Source organism: Dipodomys merriami, unplaced genomic scaffold (assembly GCF_024711535.1).
Source record: "Dipodomys merriami isolate MVZ:Mamm:240054 unplaced genomic scaffold, mDipMer1.0.p SCAF_12, whole genome shotgun sequence".
NCBI lineage: Eukaryota > Metazoa > Chordata > Mammalia > Rodentia > Heteromyidae > Dipodomys > Dipodomys merriami.
The window spans coordinates 6499990-6517780 of record NW_027202493.1 but is presented as its reverse complement, the minus strand read 5'-3'; the positions used below and the strand labels follow the sequence as shown (position 1 = coordinate 6517780).

The 17791-nt window shown below is 42.9% G+C and overlaps 1 long non-coding RNA gene across 1 annotated transcript in view; it reads right to left on the bottom strand.

The window, feature by feature from the left end:
* LOC138823010 (uncharacterized) overlaps window positions 1–13077 on the bottom strand; it is a 42598-nt gene extending 29521 nt beyond the window's left edge. The window contains exons 1-2 of the long non-coding RNA XR_011370711.1: window positions 12824–13077; window positions 11979–12100 (exon numbers count right to left, since the gene is read on the bottom strand). This is a non-coding gene — a long non-coding RNA (uncharacterized lncRNA). The remainder of the gene's footprint in view (window positions 1–11978; window positions 12101–12823) is intronic.
* Window positions 13078–17791: the final 4714 nt, after the last annotated feature.

Sequence of the window (17791 nt, the reverse complement as noted above, 5' to 3'; positions counted from 1 at the left end):
CTGGAGAAGGCTGAATTACCATGTTTGCTGCAGTATTATTCTCAATAACCAAGATGAAGACAGATACCAATGTGTTTTAGCAGGTAACAGGTACAGATGTGGAGCTCTTTCTGTGGAAGGCTGAAATACCAGTACAATATTACTGATAGGAAAGAAATTTGTCATTTGCTACATCATGGGTGAAGCTGGAAGACATTATGCTAAGCAAAATGATCAAGATAAAGGCAAATTCTTGCATGGCTACAATTATATGTAATCTAAACTAGTCAAGTTCATAAATGGGATAGTAGCTTCCAGTGCTTGAGGAAAAATGAGATATGTCAACAGAATCAGACTGTCAGTTATAATATAAGCAAGTCCCACTGGACCTTATTTATCTTATAAGCATACAGTTACTAACACTGTGCTGTATATTGCTATATGCTAAGAGGATAGCTGTTAAATATTTACACTTTTGAGTGCACACACACACACACACACACACACACACACACACACACACACACACACACACACACACCTGCATGTGAGTATATATGGTACTGGTAGTAACCATGTAGAGTAACCATGAATTATGAATTTGCCAGAAAGTAGTGATCATTTCACATCAAACCATCAAATTGTATGCCTTAAATAGATAGATAGATAGATAGATAGATACATAGATACATAGATAGATAGATAGATAGATAGATATTGCATGGTTTCAAAAGGAGAGATTATAACCAGGTGCCAATTCTTCAAGCTTGTAATCCTAGCTACACAGGAGGCTGAGCCCTGAGGATCACAATTGGAAGACAGCTGGGGGAGGGAAGTCCATGAGAAGTCCATGAGTCTCCTTTCTCCAATTAACCAAAACCTGGAGGTGAAATTATGGTTGAGTGCTAGACTTGAGCAAAAACACTCAGGGACAGTGCCAAGGCCCTGAGTTAAAGCCTAAGGACTAGGTCTGGCAGAGAGAGGTGGGGGGCGGGCGGGAGGAAGGGAAAGGGATAGCATTTTAACACCCCAAGTAGAAAAGATTCTGAGCTAATGCATGAGCAGTAGAATATAAAGAAAGAAAGATGAGAGACAGCCTGGAAATAGACTCTATAGCATAAGATGCAATGATTTTAGTAAAGTTTCGAATCTGGGAAAGAGTATATCATTAAAGAATTTAGAAGAAAGAATATTCCCTAGTAGATGACGGTTGGTGAGACAGGCTATCATAACTCAAACAATAACTGAACCATGATCTGCTGTTGCCTAGAAATGTGTCTCTGAATCTTCATATGTGATTCTAGAGCTATGTGTGGATACAGGAGGTGGATCAGACTGCTAGCAGATAGGGAAAGTCTGAGCCTGGTGAGAAGCCTACATTTACAGAGAAGAAGAGCAAAGGAAATAGACCAAAATGAAACTTTGTAAAAAAATTTTTGAGAAAACAGTCTCAGCTAAGTACAGCTTGAATTGAATGCTAGGATTTTAGTACATATGGAATTGGTCTCAAAGAAGATGGGGAAGAGAGCGCAGGGGAATAGCTTGCTAGGATTAGAAAAAAAGAGAACATCTTTCTCTTGGTGAGATGAATTTAAAAAGAGACAGTGATGTAAACAACAAGGAAAAGCACAGCTCTTATAAACAGGCAAGGCCAGGAAGAGTCTCCAGAGGAAAAGTTTATCTTCCCAGGTATGTGAAAGTCTGAGGAGAGAGGAAAGCCCGCAGGGAGAGAGGCTGTGAAAAGCACTGTTCAGAAGACACAATGACGCCACTGAGAAAAGAATGATGGGCAGGATGGGAAGAATTAAAAATTTCTGAAATGATATGAAGGGATAAGAAAGATAAAAGCAAGGTGGTGATTATAGCCTCATAAAATTTAAGAACTCAAGATCTTAAAGTCTTCTAGTAATAATAATTATTAAAGCTAATGTGGATTACTATCATAAAGTGCCAAGAGGTAAACTAAGTGGTACTCATGGTGGATCATTGCATTAAAGGTGCTATTATGAGCCCATTTCACAGGTGAGTAAACCAAGGAGAAAGACAGATCAGACACTGGCTCAAGGCCACAGAGTTTATAAGCAACAACAGGTCTAGAATTTAAACCTTATCCCATTAGCTCCAGAGAACTGATGTCAGATGACCTTTACTGACACCCTGGTGAACAGCTTGGTGGAGAGAAGTCAGAATTCCCTCAGGATATAGAATCTGAACTGTGATTAGAATGAAGTTTGGAGGATGATCTATTTTGATGTTGGCATCCCTTCTATTTTAGCAAGAAAAGAAAGGCTGTGAGCCATTGCTGGAGTCACTAAAGAAAGCAACAAAGAGTTATAATACCCAGTGTCCAAGTCTGAATTACAGGCAAGGTATTGGGTAATAGTCACCAAATAAAAGAAGAATTGACATGCCAACTCCATCTTGTATGAAGAGTGGGGAAAGGTATGGTGTATTCAAAATAATTAGACTAGGGTCATTAATGCTAGGAAGGGAAAGACTGTATAACTTCTCTCAGGAGAGTTGGTTTGTTTCCTTTTTAATATATAGACCCATGGAGTAAGCTACATAGGTTCATGTTAAATATGATGAAAGAGTAAGGCTCTTTGGAAAGTGATGGAAATAAGAGTTAAGGTGACGCTGGGTGCCCGTGGCTCACCTCTGTGATCCTAGCTACTCAGGATACTGATATCTGAGGATCACGATATGAAGCCAGCCTGAGCAGAGAAGTCCCCATGAGACTCTTATCTCCAATTAACCACTCAAAAACCGGAAGTGGCACTGTGGCTTAAGTGGTAGAGTGCTAGCTTTGAACACAAAGAGGCTCACAAACAGTGCAGAGACCCTGAGTTCAAAAAAAGAGTTGAGGTGAAAGAAAGTCATGAGGAGATTTTGGGTTAAGACTGGAAATTTAATGACTAGGGCTTGGGAAGAGGAGGTTGGTTGAGACCCTTGTGAACAAGTATTGAAGAGGAATGGCAGGCAGACATGCCTGAATGTGAGAATTGTTGGTTTCTCCTAATGACCAGCAGGGGGAGCTCCAGCCTGTTTCTACCCTAGCACAACTGAGATTGGGAGCCCAGGTTCCAGAGCAACAGACCTGTTCACATTATGAATCTACAAACTTGCAAGTTTATATAAGTCACTTAGTCTTTGTATTCCACTGAGACGATAAAATGGAGATAATGATAGTCGCAGGGATTAAATGAGATACCACATGGATCACGAATTTGTAAAGTAGTTTAACTCAGTGTAAGGAGAAAGAATTGCCCTAAGAATCAGTAATGATTCCCTGTGCTCGGCATATAGTGGTGCATGTCTGCAATCCTAGCTACTCAGAAGGTACAGACACGATCAAGAGTTCAATGTCAGCCTGGAAAAGCTTAGCAAGACTATCCTGAAAGCAAAATAAAAACATAAGGACTGTTAGCATGTCTGATGGCTTGTGATGAATCACAGGGTCCTAGCTAGATTCAATCCTTCCTGCAGAAGGAAAAAAAAAGAGAAAAGAAACTGCTGAGAGCAGCCATATCAAGCTGACCAAGGATGTGGTATTCCTGTGACTAAACAAGCAGTTCAGTGTTAGACAATGTTCTCTCTCTTTCTCTGTCTCTCTCTCTATGTGTGTGTGAGTGTCTCTCTCTTTCTCTCTCTCTCTCCCTCTCTCTCTCTCTCTCTCAACCCACACACTAAAAGGTACAGAATGGTGTGTTTCTTCTGATTATTTTCAAGTCCATTTCCCATCCACATTTTTTATTTGCATCAATTAGTTGTAGAACAGGGGTACATTTTGACATATTCACCTACACATACAGTGCACTCAGATCAGACCTACCCCCTCCATCACTCTCCTTATTCCCTCCCTTTCCCCAAACTAATCTCAACAAGCATTATTTGGGAAGTCTTTCTCTCCAGTGCTGTCATCTGGCTCATGGTAAATGGAAGAAAAACTTCCTCCTGTTTTAATTTTCTAAAGGAAGCCATTTAGCCAGGTGCTGATGGCTCATGCTTGCAAACCTAGCTACTCAGGGAAGCTTAGATTTGAGGTACCTGGTTCAAAGCCAGCCCAGGCAGAAAAGTCTACAAGACTCTTTATCTCCAATTAACCAGCAAAAACCTGGAAGTGATGAGGCTCAACTGATAGAGTTCCAGCCTTGACCTAAAAAGCTAAGTGAGAGCAAGAGGCCCTGAGTTCAAGCACCAGTACCAGTACAAGCACCAGTACACACACACACACACACACACACACACACACACACACACACACACACACACACACACACACCATTTAAAGTGCCTGCCTAGTAAGTTCAAAGGTCTAAGTTCTAACCACAAAAATAGGCAAAAAAAAAAAAAAAGAAAAGTAGGTAAAAAGAGAAATGAAAAGAAAGGAGGCGCTGAGAGGAAGGGAGAGAAAAGGAAAGGAAAAGGGAAGGGAAGGGAAGGACAGGGCTGAGCACAGTGGCTCACGCCTGTAATCCTAACAAATCAGGAGGCTGAGGTATGAGGATCCTGATTTTGCAGCCAGCCCAGGCAGAAAAATCTGTTAGACTCTTATCTCCAATTAACCTCCAAAAACATGGAAGTGGAATTGAGACTCAAGTGGGAGAGATCTAACCTTGAACATAAAGGCTCAAGGACAGGGCCCTGAATTCAAGCTCCAAGAACAGCACAAAACAAGAGGGAGAGGGAGATGGGGGGAGAGAGGAAGGGGGAAAGGGAGAGGGAGAAGAAGAAGGAGGGAGTGGGAGAGGAAGCACGAGGCCCAGAGGGAGACAGAGAAAGGACAAGAAATCCAAGGCTGGGAAATGCAAGTCTTTCTAAGCCTTTGAATGAAATCTCTTTGCTCGGGGACATGTTCTTCCCCTCCCTGCCTCTGCTGGTGACTGGGGTCACCTGTGTGATCCCCTAGGTCAGGGATCAAGGCAAAGGAGGCTCACCAGCCTTCTCCAGAGCTGGCCTTGTGACTTAGGACAGCTTGTAGCTTACACACAGCCCTAGAACATGGGGACTAGTCACATCCCCAGCAGGAGAAGTGAGGTAAGGGCAAATCCCACTTCTAGTCTCTAGATTTCTCTCAACACAGGCCAGAGAGCTGTCTCCACACGTGTGGGCTGCCCTGTGGCCAATAGAGGCTGTGGAAACAGCAAGACTCTTCCTTGAAGTAACTACTTACAGCAAAGTTGCCTTTGTATTGCCCTGGGCCCCCTCGTTATCATTTCATTATATTACTTTCCTCTCTACCCCCAAGGACTTTCTCTGGAATAAACACAAGACCAGCTACTTTAGAAATAAAATGTGTTTTTCATTAAAACCCTATACTGGCCCCTCCAGTCCCAATGAGGCATTTCCTGCTTGTTCTAATTGGGTTTCAAGTTATCAATGACACTGTCTCTACAAAGAGGCAGAAGTATACTACATCACTGTATAATTAAAAGCCCTTCTATTACAAGTCAGATAGGGAAGTCCTTCTGGGAAAGTCATGAGGAGACTCAAAGAGGTAAGGTGGCTCCCAACTTTCCTAGTCTTAGATATGGGTTTTTCTGGTAGACTAGTGCAGGTACTTTGGGTGGTTAGGGATATGGCTTGTGAGGTTAGTAGGAAGGAAGAGGAACATGGACAAAGATCCTACCACAATAATGTGTCCTACTAGCCTGTCCAAATTGGAGTCATTCAGAATTCTTCCAGAAACTGACTTTGCAGAACTCCCCACAGAAAAAAAAAATAAAAGATTTGTTCCTGAGTGGACAGTCTCTGTCTTCACTGGAATTACTGTCCAGCATGTGGTCAGCCCTGGTTATTCCAATTACCTATCACACAAACCCCCCTGAGGACTCATGGATCAGAGTTCTCCATTCTCATGTTTACAGTAGAGAACTGCTTTGCATGAGGTAGTGGAGAGGAAACCTGGAGCTCACACATTCTACACTAACACTCTAGAGCTTCTGATGCTACACAAACACAGCAGAGACTCAGATGCGCATGACGCAAGACCAAGTCATCAAAACCTTCTAAAGTTTTCTAAAGGATTCAGATATTCCAGAGTGTTAAGATACAACACAGTGGCCTCTAGCCACGTGGCTTTTGGGTATGGCTCTAAAGTGAAACAAGCTAACACTAAATCATAAAAGGTAAAAATTCAGTGGCCAAGCTCAGCAAGGCCCACCCAGAGCTCAGTAGCCATGGAGCACCAGTGTTTACTGTATTGCAGAGGGCAGACACAGAACCTAACCAGAGTCCCAGAAGCTTCTAGATGATGTTCATAGGTTTCCTGACCTGCCTCAAACCACACAGCAAATGATTTGCAGTCCAAGATTTTAGGTCACCTTTGCTTATACAAAACTTTCTCTTCAGTCCACCTTTAGGACAACAGGTCACATTAAGGCTTCTTTGGGCTAAAGGAAAGTCCTTACAGTATGCTTGGACTACACCAGAGTTTCATCATTAGCTGCCCTCCTCTCTTCCCAATCCACCCACTCTAACCCTTCAGCCACTGCTTCCTTCAAGGTCAGCAACAGCAGAAATGTTACAGGAACTCATTACAATAAGCTTGCCCTCAGTGGCTGAGGAATGAAGTTTGGCTTTGGGAAGAGGTGTTCTGAGTGCATGGTGAGACATGCATGCCAAAGGCCTTCCTGAACCCCAGAGGAAGTACCTAAAAGCAGAGAGGGAAACCAGCTTGCTGGGTGGAGAGTTCAGACAGCCTTCAACAACAAGCTTCTAGAAGGAAGGCCACAGTGCTGGATTTCTATGCTGTGCTGGGCCTGAAGCACACTACATTTTTTGTAACTTTTTAGTACCTGAGATGAATACCTGGGCTATGTTTGGCTCCTCTTGGCTTGATATAAACTTAAATGAGTACAAGCATGAACAGATCTTTCCCATCTCACCTCTGACTCTCTCTCTGTGTATCTGTCTCTCTGTATGTATGTGCATCTGTGTGTGCATGTGTTATTGTGTGTGTGCATGTCTCTATGGTGTGAAGGGAAAATGAGGAGGAAAAAATGGTAGCTAAGAATCTTTCCAAGTATAATACATGTTTGCACCCAAATTATTTTCAGTCATGCTCTCATAAGCCATTAAGAAGTATGTAAGAGCCATGCACTGGTGGCTCACTCCTGTAATCCTGTAATCTCAGCCTCCTAAAACTGAGATCCGATTCAAAGCCCCCCAGGCAGGAAAAGCCATGAAACTCTTATCTCCAATAAACCACCAGAAAAACTGGAAGTGGCTCTGTAGCTCAAGTGGTAGTATGTTAGCCTTGAGCTGAAGAGCTGAGGGACAGTGCCCAGGCCCAGCGTTCAAGCCCCATGACCCACCAAAAAAAAAAAAAAGAAGAAGTGTGTAAGAAGTTACTCAAAGGGTAAATGTAGAACAAACTTGAGGGAAAGAAAGGGGAACTATTAAGTAGATAGAGAAAAAATGGCAGACATAACATGTGTCAGATAACATGTGGCCCATTATATGCTCTTGTTCCCACAATGCCTTGGTTCCTGATCAAATGTTTCTTCTTCCTGTAATAACCTAGAGGCTTAACCAAGAAAAGAGCTGAGGTGCTACATACACAAGCCATCAAGCAATCAATGCAATGCCTGGGGAGGGAGCTCCATCCCATAATATCTACTCTCCAGGAGGAAGCCACTGGACTCCTCTTGGGGGGCCCTTTCCAAAGAAAGTCTCCCTACTTTTCCTCCATGGCTTTCTTTTCACTTTCAAATAAATGTACCTTATTCACCTTTACTGTTTCCTTGCCTTCGATTCTTTAGTAGGCCAAGGAAATGAATCCATACCCCTAAACAGCATCAAACTGATTTTTGTCTACAACATGAGTAATTCATATGCTGATAGATGCAGACCACTCACCAAATAGTGAGGATTCAGCTAGGCTTTCTTCTACTGTCATATTTATCTTCATACTTATGGCTGCTCAAAGTCAGTACCCTCCTTGTACTGTAACCCTTTCCAATCTGGTAGGTTGCCCAAATTGTCTCAAGCCAATAAATCTCCAGTAGTCCAAAGACAAAGCAGATGGCTCCTAAGCACCCTGGGTGTTGGCCCAAGGCCGGCCAGGGCTTCCTCTGTTTCACACATAAAAATCAACTCTCCCTACATAACCTCATGATGCATGCCTGATATTCTTGTCTGTTTCATGTCCGAATTATACTTTATATTACTATTTTACAAACTGTGGCCCTTTATACTAACAATGCTGTTATTCAGCCTATGTCTTGGTGGTGATTTAATCTTAATGGACTACTAGGTACACAACCGTGGTATAAATAGATAAAAGTACTTGGTTAATTTCCTCCGTTCTGAAAAAAAAATACATAAATGGAAAACAAAACAAGACACCAACAAGAGCAAATATTTGATGGTGAGACACAATATCCACTTTGACCACAAGCCAGGGTCTTTGGGACAGCATACATCAGAAGTAAAACCTAGATTTAGGACCTTCTGCTAAGGACATAGTTTTACCTGCCTCCCCTTTATCAAGGACTTGGATGGAAGCCATTTGTTGACATTAGACCTAGCCTGTGGTTATTCTAGAAATCACAGAGGCCAGAGTGCAGCCAGAAAGAAACAGGAAAGCTTTCTCTACATGGGGGTCACCCTCAGATCTAGTACTCCATTTCAGGAGGTGAGGTAGCTTTCTGTCTGCCTCTTCTTCCTGGATTACCACTGCTTCCCCTTATGACTTACTCCCATCAAACAGAAAACTCTGCCACCCGTTGTAAGACGCAAACGTGTCCAAAGTCATTGCCAGCCCACGGGCAGCTCCTCGAGCTGTGGGTGGCCCAGTCAATGTGGAGACATTGGTTGGTGCCTTATGATGAAGACAGGGCCAGCTCAGGCCAGAACTACATGAAATATTAGCCTAGCCTTTGGACCAGTCCAAATTGCTAATTATAAAGCCAGCTGCCCAAAGGACAGGAAAATTGCACGCAGATGATCTGATCTGATTTGCCACAGTGGTCTGATGAGTTTGATTGTTTTAACAGCCTAGTCAGATCGACTAGGTGGCAAGACATTGATTTCATGGATCTGCTGGAATCAATCTGAATAAAACTGTTTAGTGCCCACATACAAACACTGCTGAACTTCAACAGGTAGGATGGGATCTTTTTGCCTTTAAAAGCTGAAGTAAGGAAAAATGAAACCATTTCAATGCCGTTTCTATATGTATGAGCCTAGTACCTGCATCGGGTCTATCCTGAGTCGCTAGCTCCCTAAACAGAATTCTATCACATATCCCAGCTCCTCCATCACACATCCCAGTTCATGTCTGCTGAGCTCCCATGGAGGACCATTGTGATTGCAATACGTAAGGACAGAAAACAAAAAACAGATGTGTCCACTGTCAAAAAGTTTCTTTCCAGGGGATTATGAAATACCTGACCTCTGACCCAGGGTGCAAAGACAGACTTGATTATTATCTGAAATCAAATTGATCCAGCAGGACTTACACTAAAAGGGGATTCAAAGAGATTCTTATCTAAGACTATCAGCTTACTCTCTTCCCTTATTTACAACCATACCCTTTTTTTAGGCAGACATAGACAGATCCAGGGGGAGACTTCAGATGGTTTGGGGATTTCCCTTCATCCCTCATTGTTCCTCAGTATTTTCTAGACCCCAGTCAGTCTACCCAGAGGCAGTTCCAGGTATGTAGGGGCTAGCAGGATTTTTGCAACAACCATTCTTTCCTGCTGGCTGTGTCAGCCTTATACCTCAGTTTCCACATATATAATGTGAAATGAACTTGAGTTGAATACTTCTAAGATCATTTTCAGAGCTTGCACCATATGATTTTAATATGTTATGCTGATATTTGCATAGCATACTTATATCTTGTGAAGTGATATTATATGTATATTTTTTGTTGTTCCTGCACTTCTGTTGTTCTTATAAAGCACTCCCCTCAATTAATCCAGAAATGTTGCTCATCAAATGAGATCAGACAAGTACAAATCCATCTGACTCAAGATGGGAGCAGATCAATATGGCAGCCAGCATGTTGACCATTGGATTCTCACAGATTCTAAATGCCTAGTACCCTATATGCCCTGATGGCGTAAGAATTAACACTACCTGTCAGCATTTGATGTGGAAAAGACTGTGTGTCTCGAGGCAATGAGTTTTAACCATCTTGAGCCTGAAAGATAGAACTTCTCTTCCATATAGTTTAGCTTTGATCAAGACCTTAAATGTAGCCAAGGTATTAAAGGAGAAATGAGCAAGAAGAAGAAAAATCCTTGGAAGGTTTTAGTACTTAAGAAGAAAAGGAAAGAAAAAGAGAAAATTCTTCCTTTCATTTCTATTTTTTACCATTACCAAAATCTCCTCAGCACACACAGGCCCTACAGTATCCCTATTAAATTATATAGAGCGAGTCCAGCCCTTGACTGTCAGCGGGGCCCATCAGTCCTAATTTATCGCCCCAGGAAACACAGTACAATTATGGTAATAAATAATAATAGGATTCAGTACATGACAACATGAATGATGGAGCCTCTCAGAATTCATTTACATTGCTTTGTGTTGCAATCATCATGCCTCTAATGTAATGCCAAGCAAATGAGCCCCTTTGAATATTGTGCAATCTATTGCAAGTCAACTGGCACAAAACTCACTCAATAAATCATGTTCAAACACATGCCTGTAATGACAGGTAAATCAACAATGAAGTAATTGCATTTAATGTATTGAAATACTGGACAGAAAAAACAGTGACCTCAAAGTGACTTTTTGTAAAAGGTATGATATAGTTGCAATGGAGAGTGAGGGACGCCTTGCTCAGATGCACATGCCACTGCTGGTGCTGCTGTCCCTTCTGGCCTTGATTTACTACCTCCTCTCTGCAGAAATCATGAGAGTGGGCTTCTGGAAGCTCCAGGAAGGCATTCACTAGCCTGAACGAAGTGTTGTAGAGGAGAGTGGGGATCAAGGAAACACCAGAGAACCATGCCTCTGTCAGAACTGACACCAGGCTCCAAGAGTTTTGTGACCAACTCTGAAAGTGACCTGAAGGGAAGGTAGGCCATGCTGGGTTAGGAGTCAGAAAACTGTCCTTGTCCCACTAATCCCGGTGTAGTGCTAGCCAAGTCACTCTACCTCTCAGTGCTCTGTAAAGTCAAGTAGTTGGACTGTCATGTCTGAAATTCACTGTCCTTCGGACCTTCTCTGAAACTCTGATTCCAATTAGAGGTCTTGCATTTTTTAAGCAAGTAGGAAAAAAACCAATCCCAGCTTTCCTTTGCTTCTGAGTGTTGAAGGCACTGGTTTGAACCAGCGTCTCTTCATCATCATTTCTGTTGGTGAGGCCAAGTGTATGTGCTTCTAATTTCTGTGAAACTTAGGCCTGCCCCTTTCTGGGCAAGCAGACAAGTCTGAAAATAGGGCCCCAGGGGCTACATGGATGGATAACAGACAACGTGGAAATGACAGCCTTCCCCACATTCCCCATCACTTCCACCCCCTGCTCCCCTCTTCCCAGGGACCATGTCAAGAAGAGATGAAGCAGAGCCTCTACTAAGCCAAAGGCCACTTAAGGAACTTTTCCTGCTCTTGTGAAAAACTCATTCTTGGCTAAAGGGCACTGCAGCCCTCCCCTGCTCCCCCCACATTCCTCCTCCTCTTTAGTCTTTACTACTGGCTCATTTCACATTCGATCTCATAGACCCCCATGGTCTTGGAGATGCAGAGAGGTGGGAGGAAATGGGGGGAAATTGCATCACATTCAGGGTAAGAAGATCTGGCAGTAAGTCCCTGCTCAGTGCCTTCTTCGGTGTATGACTTAGTCCTTTCCCTTCCCTCCACGGCTTCATCTGCAAAGTGACAATGGCAGTGCTGGTTGTGGCTCCCATAAAATTGTGGATAGGGACTCGACAAGTGAAAAGGTTTACTAGATACAAAGCACAATGCACACCAAAAAAAAAATCTCAGAACATTCTTGAGAATGAACAGTGCTCTCTGTTCTGCACCCAAATAGTCATCCTTACCATAAAAAAAAATGTTCTGTTTCTTTATCTGTGTGTTGTTGTTGTCTCAAGTTCCTCAGGAGAAAGTTGGTTAAAGAGGGATTTTGCTGATCTCATTCATATTGATCGTCTGCTACCAGCCGCTAAAACAAAGAGCATTTATTAAATGAGTGATTGGGGGATATCTTTCCATCCCTTTAGTAAATGTCAGTAAAACACTCATGGCAGTTTTCAAACCCATGTGTGGTACCTTTCTTTCTCAGAGCCATGAATACAGCCTCCAGCTTCACCCCCTTTTCCCTGTTGACGTTTCCCTCCCCCTCAGGGACAGTTTAGCAGGAATGGCTTCTGAGAAATGGCCCCCAGTAGAAGGATGGCAATTAGAGAGTTTTTTATGCCCACTAAGATGCCTTCGGAGGCCAAACTGGGCCACAGTTTCCCAGGCAACAACAATTCAGAGAAAGACAGCTTCCTTCAAAACAGAAGGGCACCCGGGAAGCTGGACAAACCCACAAGCATTTCCATTTTCATGGTAGAGAAATCCTGGAAGTCATGTGGATACAAACACCTAAAGCCCCTGAGTGAATGCCAAGATCTTCAGTGCTTAGTTAGTGTCCAGCATCCACACACCTTCCTGCACTCTTCTAGATGTCATTCTGTCACAAAACCAGAAAGACCTACTGGGATCCTATCTGTTGTTCCCTCTATACAGCAGGCCCAAGAACTCTCCAGAACTCCCACATGATAAACTCTGATTAGCAAGGGTGCAATGGGTAGAATAAAGACCCATTTGGCAGGGCTGGTGAGAGGAAGGCAAGACGGGACCCTGGCTGAAAGAGAAAATTCTCATTTTAGAAAATTATTACCGGTGGCTGGTTGGTGGAGGTGGAAAGCATTCCCCCAAGATCGGATCACCAGGAAGGGCGGGATCTGTCTTCTCTATGTGACCTCGGGAACTCTGGTACTAAGTAATAATCATGTTGGTCTCGGGTTTTCTCTATACGATGTGCTGGATTCGCATTGTTCCTGGAGGCAAGAGAGGAATTTGGCAGTAGCTAGTAGCAACAGTTCACAGACCACATCCTCCACCCTGAGGTGCAAAGGTCCCTTCAGAAAAAAAAAAAAAAAACAGCAGGCAGAGTCCATGGTTAAGGGGGGGCGGGAGACAGCACTCTAAGTCCCGAGGTAACATCAGACCAAAAGAACTTAAATACCTTTCAAGTGAACATAATTTCTTTATGGAAGACAATGGATTTTAGTCTGAGTGGTCAATAAGAATGGCTTGTGGGCACAGCAAAACATTCACAACTCAATGACTGCCTAGACCTCATATCCTCCCTCTTCCTGGTCATCTCTGGTCCAGCCTCATCCACCCCCCATCTCTTTCCTCTCAGGGTCTCAGGGACAGGAAATGAGCTCCTGCCTCTTGTCATTTTATTAGGCAGTTCCCAAGAGCCAAGAAGTGCAGCCTTGGCTGTGAAGTAGCCCAGGCTCAGGCAGCTTGATTAATGACTAAGGGTCAGAAGACAGCACCTCTTTCTCCGAATACCCAAAGTGCCACATAGCCAACTGGAAACGGAGAAGGGAGGAAGGGCACCAGAACTCTGGATGAACATAAGAGCCAAGGACAAAGTCAACTCGGCAACACTACTTTTCTGCCTCTGACAGAAAGCAATGAAACCAGCTTTCTTCATCTTCCTTTTAAAGAGTGAGTGGGCAAAGAGGATGCAGAAGCAGAAAAATTCCAATCCACAACTTCCCACACATTTCTAGACAAAGTCAGAATGAACAAGAGGATCTTTCTTCATGAAACACATCAATATCAAGCCTGCAGACTGGAAAAGAAACTACCCTAATTTACCAAGCAAGTGGTGGGGGAGGGGGCTCTATAGACTCACCCTAGGGCTAGGAAAGCCTGTACCTTTGGATGGATATTTTCTATAGTCAGATATATTTGATTTTTTTTTGTTATCTATGAGCATCTTTCAGTCTTCCATGCAGGAAACAGTTGCATACTCTGCTGAAACAGGTTGAGATGTTAGTCACCCTCAAGAATGGTAGCCCAGCCCAGCACCAGTGGCTCATGTCTATAATCCTAGCTACTCAAAATGCTGAGGATTCCAGTTCAAAGTTAGCCTGGACAGTCAAATCTGAGATGCTGTTATCTCCAATTAACAACCCCAAAGTTGGAAGTAGAGGGCATCTTAAGTCCTAGAACAACATCTTGAGCAAAAAATGCTGTGTGCAGGTTCTGAGTTCTTTTTCTCTCTCTCTCTCTCTCACACATACACACACACACACACACACACACACACACACACACACACACACACACACACACAAAACCAGCATCCTAGATGATAACAAGAGGTTAAAGGCATAGATCAGAGTTAACAGTGGAATGAATAAAACAACAAAGGGGAGCTGTTGTGTGGACTTTGGTTTAGAATTCAATGTTTGTTTCCCAGTGACGTGGGGCATATGGACTGCAAAATGTCATTATGATACCACAAAGGTCTGAAATAATCAATGGTTGATACAGGAGGTGCAAACAGATACCATAAATGCCCAGAGGCACCCAGGCCTGAGTCCATAGACTAGTAGTACTCATTCCAAAATAAGAACACTTATTGTCAGTAGTTGACAATTAAAAAGGTATAGGACACTGTGACAGAAAGCAAGCAACTTGAAATGTATGAAGTCACAAATGGTTAAGCTAAATATATGGAAACAATGCCAAAATGGGTCCTAGATTAAAAGTAATTCTTCAGATGGTATATCAAAAAAAGTTTATTAAATTACAAAAGGAAGTAGGAAGGACATGTACTAAGGATGTGTGAGGCCCTGGATTCTATCTCTAGCACTGATATATTTTTTTAATCTTACAGGACAGAACTATCACAGTAAACAAACTTTTTTAACTTAACCTAGCCCAACATTTCTAAAGTTACCCAAACTTTCTCTCAAGCCAGACACTGGTGGCTCATGCCTGTAATCCTATCTACTCAGCAAGCTGAGATCTGAGGATGATGGTTCAAATCCAGCCCAGGCAGAAAAATCTCCCTGAGACTCTTATCTCCAATTAACCGCTGAAAAAAAACAGAAGTCGAGCTGTGGCTCAAAGTGCTAGCCTTGAGCAAAAGAGCTCAGGGACAGTGCCCGGGCCTCACTGATAAAAACAAAAACAGAGTCCACTCTTTTCCCTCCTTTTCCTCCTCTTCTCTCTTGCCTGCTCCCTTCCCCCCTTTCTACCTTGCTGAGAACTTACTAACATACTATAAAACTGGCAGTATGTCCAGGTGCCAGTGTGAACGTTCACACTTGTAATGTGGCTACTCAGAAGGCTGAGATCTGGGATCATGGTTTGAAGTCAGCCAGGGTAAAAAGTTCACAAGACTCTTATTGTTAATGAAACACTAAAAAGCCAGAAGTAGAGCTGTGGCTCAAGAAGTCGAGGGACAGCCTTGTGCAAAAAAAGCCGAAGGACAGTACCCAGGCCTGCAGTTCAAGCCTAAATGTCTGCATACATAGAGAGAAAAGAAAAAAAAAATCTCATTAGGATGAAGTGAACAAAACATCCAGTTCTCTTACTTGCCCTTCTTCTTCTACTACTTCTCAGTGTTGAAATAACCCATCAATACACCCTCCAGATCTCCTCTCCCACAGGAGCCATGTCACCTGACTTTTATGGGGCTCACAAAAAAAAAAACCTCGTCTTTCAAGTCACAGAAATCTCTAAAGTTTCCATTTTGTTTGGTCGATAATTACTACCCTTTTCCCTTTCCCAAGGCTCTCTGTACAGCAGACTAGCATGGCCCAGCAGCAAGAGCTCTTTGAGAAACATGCATACATGTTCTGCCTCTTATTTCCTGAGCCGTCCTCACACCTGGAGTGATCAGAGTCCAAAAAAGTCAGGCCAGAAAATAGAGCTGCTCAGGACTCTTGGCTGGGATGTTTATTTGCTGGACAATGGATGTTCTTTACAACTCACCCACTGCAAGAGAAGACCATGCTCTGCCAAGCAACTCATAACACCCCAGATCTGACAAAGGAGGAGAAGAGAAGCCAGCTGACGAATGGGACAAGGAGCCAGACAAATGGTGGTTTTACCTCGAATTTCTCTTCATCTCCTATCAAATAAAAGAAAATGAAAACTCTCCTACACACACACACACACACACACACACACACACACACACACACACACACACACACACACACACACAGAGTCAATGCACATAGGCTTTAAAAAAAAAAAGAAGGGAAAAACAGAAAACATTTTTGAAGGCAAAAGGCAGTTTATTGCTGCCAAAGTACCCAATTTTTTTTTCTTCCTTGCCTTTGGCAATTGCAGAGTTGGGCAGAGAAGAAATCCATTCACTTGTCATCACATAAAACCTCTGTGTTCCACAGAGGAAGTAGAGAAATTTCACCCTTAACTGGATTTTTGAATTCTTACTGGAGCCAAGGAGAGGAGGGCAGAATGGAGAAGGTCAAACCAAACTACATCCTGGGACACTCAGTGGCCACTCTGCCATGTGAGGTGGTGGCTGGTCCTTCCAAGAGGCCTCTGTCAGCAAGAGAAAAGATGGAGAGGAAATACTTAGGACAGACCTGCCCCAAGTTCCCAGCTCAAGCCCAAATGGAGCCATTCCACCCCACATCACTGCAGAGTAGAACTGAAACTTCTCTTAAATGACTAAAACACGAGGGATTGTTTTCTTCCCTCTGGACTGTGTCCCACAGCCTGTTTAATCATAACTGTTTGGAGCAATTACTTTTTATCCAGCTAAGCACATTCTGTATCCAGTCGTTGTGCTAAACACAATATTTTTTTCTTCTTTTTTACCTTTCTCAACAGTGATTTTTCTTCCTTGCTCATCTGCCCTGTGTCTGACAAGATTTAGCCCATCCACTGAAGCCACTAAAGATGGCAAGACCTCCTCAAATTATCCAGTCTGAGCATCTTTCATACCAGGTCAGAAATCTATCCTAAACCTCTAGGTCCTGATCATCCATCTCTCTGAGAGAGATGATTTTCCCCTCTTCTCTCTTTTCAAATTTACGTAGCAAGGTCAAAGTGTGGCATCTGCAGTGTCCCCGAGAATCCGCATATCAAATGCTCCGGAATTTCAAAGGGCTGAGGTCAAGATCCTGAAAATTCAAAACCACAGGAAATGAGGTTGCTAGGATGCAAGAACTGTTTATTATGCTCTCAGCCTTAATTAGGTGTAAGTAACATCTTGTCAGTGTTCTGCCACATATGTTAAAGTTGTCGGGGTAATTTTACCAAGTCTGACAGCTTAAATCAGAAACAAGAGAGTGAACATGTCAATGATGGGGCCGGACAGGATGGATATATTAAGAGAAGTCTGAAAAATTCTGCACTTCATTATATTCATTCTACGTCTCTAAAGTTTCTGTCAAAAAAAAAAAGCCAAAAAGCTCAGCCTTACTAGGGAGCTCCCCTAGGAGCTGATTACACCCATTTCAGGGCCTCCCACAGCCACCTGGACACACAGGGTTTCTGCAAGGATTCACTGGAGAGTGATTGAGGGGAGAGGAGAACAAGGAAATTGCTGATTTGGGGTATAATTTCTACAAATAGACCTATTGAGATTTAAAAGGTGCAATAACTTGACATTTTTGGTAAGTTAAAAACTGCTTAAAAATTGGTTTGCAGGTTGTTTCTTTTCCTATCTTGGCCCTAGGCTATCTTCAAAATGAAAAGAACGGGATGAAGTCCTGAAAACTGAGGTGGAGTTGAAGGCAATAATAAAATTTTAAAGAGGACAAAGAGGCAAGTGATAATCTCTTCCAAGTGTTAGAGGCAA